Here is a 6007-nt window from a genome sequence, read left to right on the forward strand (position 1 = left end):
ATAACAAAAAAACATGCATGCACTGAAATGCACTAGGTCCTTCCACAAATGGTATTCGCTATCAAAAAAGGAGTATTCCATGGCTACAGCTGAGATTGTACAGGAATATGGCATGAATGCAATGTAGCAGGATTTGGAACATTTGTGATAGAGCAGCTGAGGTGTCCAAAAAAGAACTGGAAGAAATTCAAGGTCCATATGACCTGTAAGATGTGGAGGGGAGAAGTGTGTGAGGTTTTGTTACATGTGAGAATATTTGTTGTTGATATGAGGTGGATTGTTTGATATTTTGTTGAGAGCTCTCCCAATAATACAAATTCTTAAGCCATTCAAAACTTTGCAGAAATAGAAAGCAAAGCTGGAAATCCCTTTGTGTGAGGGGAGCTGCATTAGACAGAGAAAAAAAGAAACAAAAAATTTCAAAGTAAGAGTAAAGCACATCCTGTGTATATCACAAAATGGAGATTTCCTTCATCTCCAGACCAGTTGCACATGACATTTATGTAAGAGTGCTGGGAAGCATCATCTATACAGTTAGATTAGATGTCTATTTCAAACTGCAGTTGCCAGTCAGTGACTTCAAGAAGGGACAGCTGTATTACAGGAAGGTTCACCAGAAACTGTTGTGAAATTAGCATGAATTTCAATATAAAAAAAGTAAATTAAATTTTGGATGGAAGAAAACTTGCAGTTATGCAGAAAATGACCTGAAGAGTTTCAGTAAATGACAGGCAGAACATTGTTTTTAAAAATCTTCCTCTTAGAAGGCATAAACAAAAAAATGAGGTCTCGTAATAACTGCATTATTACAGAAGTCTCATCAGAGCCACTGCACTTAAAGTGTCAAAGAGTCGAGAGCAGTCTAACAAACCAGTAGAGTTCTAGAAAACACGACTGATAGAAAGACAGTGAACAAATTGTTTGTTTTTTTTTTCCTAGAGGAAAAAAAAGTGGAGTTACAAGCTGAACATGAGACAGCAGTGTGCCCAGGTGACCAAGAAGGCCAATGGCATCCTGGCCTGGATCAGGAACAGTGTGGCCAACAGGACTAGGGAAGTGATTCTTCTCCTATGCTCAGCACTGGTGAGGCCACACCTCGAGTGTTGTGTCCAGTTCAGGAAGGACATTGAGGGGCTGGAGCAGGTCCACAGAAGAGCAACAAGGCTGGTGAAGGGACTCAAACACAAGTCCTATGAGGAGAGGCTGAGGGAGCTGGGGTTGTTTAGCCTGGAGAAGAGGAGGCTCAGGGGAGACCTCATCACTCTCTACAACTCCTTGACAGGAGGTTGTAGCCAGGTGGGGGTTGGTCTCTTCTCCCAGGCAACCAGCAGTAGGACAAGAGGGCGTGGTCTTAAGCTCTGTCAGGGGAGGTTTAGGTTGGATATTAGGAAGAAATTCTTTACAGAGAGGATAATCAGGCATTGGAATGAGCTGCTGTGGTGGTTTGGGCTAGGCCTTCCTTGGTGACCAGTTTGTAACCAAGGAAGGGTCCAGATTTACCCAGTATTCCCTACGATTTTTACGTAAGCCAAACTATAAGAAGAAAGGAGGAGAGGCCTTCGCTCTCTTTCCTTCCGGCGGCTTGGAGGTGCAGGTTCCCTGCTGTTGAGTCTGCCGTGTTGGGGAGCGAGGCCTGGTTAGGCCTTGTCGACCTTGGGAGACAGAGGTTGCCGGCGATCGTTCCAGAGCGACTCTCGGTTGTCCCAGGGGAGTAGTGAGCTATTTTTCTTTGCTAACTTTTTTAGTTGTTAGATATTGGGTCTTGGGATATCTATATATTTTATTTTAGTTTTGTTCCCTTTCCCTTCCCCCTTCCCTTTCCCTTGTGAAATTGTATATAAGTGTAAATATATTTATATATCTCACTTTGGTTGTCTCTCTCTTGTTTCGGGTTTTTCTTAGTTTTTTTTCTCCCTCTTCTCCCTGAGGTTGGAGGGGGGGGGGCTTCTGGTGGTAAGGTTTGGAGACTTGGCAGGGAGCCAGCTTCAAACCATATCAGCTGCCCAGGGAGGTGGTGGATTCTCTGTCCCTGGAGGTTTTTAAGATGAGACTGGATGTGGCACTTAGTGCCATGGTCTAGTAACTGCAGCGGTGTTGGATCAAGGGTTGGACTTGATGACCTCAGAGGTCCTTTCTAACCCAGCTGATTCTATGATTCCAAGGGAACAGTCATAGGAACATTACCAGGGTGGGCATAAAATGAAGGCAAAAAAATTAAAGTCAGATACTGTGAACAAAGAAGCATCAGGACATAATTGGGTCTTCATCAGGTAAAGTGTTATCGAACAGGGATAGAGGGAAGAAATTGGCCTTGACTTACAAGAAAGTGGCAGATAAATGATCTGAGGTGACTCTAAGCCTGGCTTTCCTGTTCTCTTAAGAAAGAGGATATTGTCTTAATTAAGATGTTTTGGATGCAGGACTTAAAGGTATACTAAGTTAAGTTTCCTGATGACACTAAATTGGGAAGAGCTGTTGACTCCCTTGAAGGCAGAAGGGCCTCGACGAATTAGAGGATTGGACAATCACCAATAATATGAAAATCAACAAGAGAAAGTGCTGGATTCTGCATCTGGGACAGGGAAACCCTTTACGTATGGACAGATTGGGGAATGAGACACTGAAGTAGCCCTGTGGAAGGGGACCTGGGAGTACTGGTCAAGGAAGCCGTATGAGGAGTGGCTGAGGGCACTTTGTCTGTTCAGCCTGGAGAAGAGGAGACAGAGGGGAGACATTACTGCAGTCTAGAACTTCCTTATGAAGGGAAGAAGGACAGACATGGATCTCTGTGATGATCAGTGATAGGATCCAAAAGAATGGCCTGAAATTGTGTTGGGGAAGTTTAGGTTAGAAAGAAGTTCTTCATCCAGAGGGTGGTTGGGTACTGGAACAGGCTCCCCAGGGAAGTGGTCACAGCACCAAGCCTGACAGAGTTCTAGAAGAGTTTGGACAATGCTCTCAGGTACATGGTGTGACTCCCTGGGGTTGGTCCTGAGCAGGACCAGGAGTTGGAGTTGATGGTCATTGGGGGATATTCTGTGATTCTGTGTCTGCACTTTCAGCAATGGTGTAGAGAAAAAAAAGACATCTGCTGTGACATTTCCTTATCTACATGATTGATATGGTTTCTGCTACACTCAGTAATCTTAATAAAATACAGTTATTATTCACATATTCCATATGCATACAATTTAACTGTAGGATTAAAATTAAATCTAACAGTATAATGAGGAATGGCCTTTGAAAAGAATGTGATTAAAAGACCTAGCTAGAAGGCATTTCATAAAGATATTTCTTGAAGAATACAAAATTTAGACATTTAAACTTACACAGCAACAAAACTTCCTTTCTCCTTTTCAGCACCTTACCGTTTCCCCAGAAACTTTCCCTTCCCCAACTTGACCTCTTTGCCTTTTTCTTCTTTTTCTTTTATTTTTTGTTTGGTTTTTTTTTGCTTCTTTGTTTCCTGATAATACTTCTTGATGTCTTCAGGCTCTATATTTTTCTGCCTAAAAAATGACAGCATTTTTGTCCACATCACTCTGCCTTTTTTGGTTACCCTGGCTTAGGGAACGTTTGCTATTCTTGCTGATATCTCCTTAACAGACTGTTCTCTCTGTGACAATGTGGCAAATTATGATAATTTAGATGATTTCTGTTTGGGTTGGATGAAAAAGGAATGCAAGCATTAAAAAAAACAAACTAAAGGTAATATTTTTTTTTCGATTTCTACTGTCTGTTTTTCCTCCTTTATTATCTGAGAAGTTCCTTTTTGATTTTTTTTGACTTTTCCTGCCCCTCTGGACCTCAGTTATTTTCAGCAGTGTAGCTAAAGAAAAGGTGACAGATGGAAGACAAAAAAATATAATGAAATTTTGTTCTTTTTCAAAAATGATCCCTGTGTTGGTAATCAAACAACTTTTGGAGAGCCTGATTAGCAAATTCTTCCACTCCAAATGCATAAATACGTGCACAAGCACACATTCTCCAAGGTAGTTTTCTCTGTGTTAAAGTAAAAACATTTTTATTAATATTATTATTTTTAACTGACACAAGTCCTTTACATTCCCCAAAGTTCTTTCTCAGTCTAGGCCATGTGTTGTTGCTGAACATAATTTACTTCAGCCAACTGGTTGCCAAATGACAAACCTTCTTTATACTAGGAAGGATAGAGTCAGTTTTTTCCCCCAGGACGTAATTCTGCTGTCAGCTAATTTTCACACATACCACTACACAAATCTTCCTATTCTCAGGAAATTGCCTCCAGAAAGGATTTGTGGTTGTGTCAGCCACCTGAGGTATTGAGAAGTGTTGTACAAACCCAGAAAGAAATCCATGTTAGAAACACACCCTTTCTTTAACACATAAATCTGTACATACCCAGGCAACATGAAAATAGTCTTTACAGATGAGACACTTGAGTAGGCAATTATTACTATTTGGCTAGGAAATAACTTATTTGTGAATAGTGCATTATACCTACTACAACAGGTATGTAAGAAGATGGTGGAGAATTAAATTTGTGACATGCAGGTTCATTTGGACCCTGCATTTGTCATGAACATATGTACAGGCCAATGGAGATTTTCAAAAGAAACACCAAAGTTTGAGTGCAACTTTTTCATACCTATCTGTTCCTCCACATTATTTCATAGAGATAAATCATATTAAACTCTCACTAAACTATTTCTGAACCATACCATGCCTCAGCAGCTAACTTAATAGCTGACACCTTGAGTGAGACTTTCTATCTCTGTTTTCTCCTGTTCTTGGAAGCTAGACCAAAGTTATCAAAAATGATCAAATATTTGCCACATACAAATGCTAAAAGTATGTTGTAATCCAGTCTTCTTTTAGCAGAAGTGGAATGGGTTCTTTCCATTATTTGTCAGGGAGAGAATCTGCACATAGGCAACATATATAAACTCAACATTTAAAAAACAGATAAATAACTCCCCACCCCCACCCCTCTCTGCACCCAAACCTCCATCAGATGAGGGAAGATAGTGGCTGTCTGAATCAAAACTGACTGAAGAGCAAAGTGTTGGATGAGCAGTAACACCCTACAGTATGCCCTCTGGATATGAGAAGAATCCACATAAGATTATCCACAATTACAATGTGTGGGGCCAGTTATACAAAAAATCATATACATGATTTTAAGTAGTTCATGTTCGTTATTTGTGATTGAAAGAATTGCTGAACTGTACACTAAGAGTGATGGCTTGGAGAAGTTAATAAGAGAATCTCATCAATTAAAATACATGTTAGATCAGGCCCTAGTAAAATTCTCACATTTTTTCTCATTAGATCTATTTCAAAGTTTGTCTTTAAGGTGGAGAAGTTAATTACAATCATGCAGACACCTGGTTTGAAGCTAGAAATTCTTTCTATTCTAATTGAAGTTAGAATTTCTCTTTGTGTGCATCAACTGTGCAATGGTAAAATACGCTTTATACTATCCTTCTTTACGAATCAAAGTATATTGAATTGAGAAAAGTGAGACTAGAAGAACTTTTCTTATTGTTGTGAACAGTTTTACTAATGTTTCCTATTTTAAAAAAATATTTAAAGAAGGTATGCTAATACAGTATAAAATGCTCATGCTTGTTAAGACTAAAACAGAGACTTCAAGTTTTGGAACAAAAAAGGAAGAAAGGAAGGAAGGAAGGAAGAAACAACTGGAGAGAGAAGAAGGAAAGGAGGGAGGGAGGAAGGAAGGAAGGAAAGAAGGAAGGAAAGAGAAAAGAAGGAAGGAAGGAAGAATAGGAAAGAGCAGAAGGAAAGAAGGGAGGGAGGCAGGGAGGAAGGAAAGAAGGAGGGAAAGAAGGAAGGAAGGAAGGAAGGAAGGAAGGAAGGAAGGAAGGAAGGAAGGAAAGATATATTAATCTTTTTAAAAAAAAGTATGACTTTTTTTGGTGGTGGGCTTTGTTTGTTTGTTTGAAAAGATTGTTATTTGTTGATGATCTTGGTTCGAGCTTGTAGAAGGCGATCATGAAATCTAAGA

The 6007-nt window shown here is 39.9% G+C and overlaps 1 long non-coding RNA gene across 1 annotated transcript in view; it reads left to right on the forward strand.

Moving 5' to 3' along the window:
• Positions 1 to 2161: 2161 nt before the first annotated feature.
• LOC108498090 overlaps positions 2162 to 6007 on the forward strand; it is an 8120-nt gene continuing 4274 nt past the window's right edge. The window contains exon 1 of the long non-coding RNA XR_001875061.1: positions 2162 to 2270. This is a non-coding gene — a long non-coding RNA (uncharacterized LOC108498090). The remainder of the gene's footprint in view (positions 2271 to 6007) is intronic.

Source organism: Lepidothrix coronata, unplaced genomic scaffold (assembly GCF_001604755.1).
Source record: "Lepidothrix coronata isolate B3197 unplaced genomic scaffold, Lepidothrix_coronata-1.0 Scaffold55, whole genome shotgun sequence".
Lineage (NCBI taxonomy): Eukaryota > Metazoa > Chordata > Aves > Passeriformes > Pipridae > Lepidothrix > Lepidothrix coronata.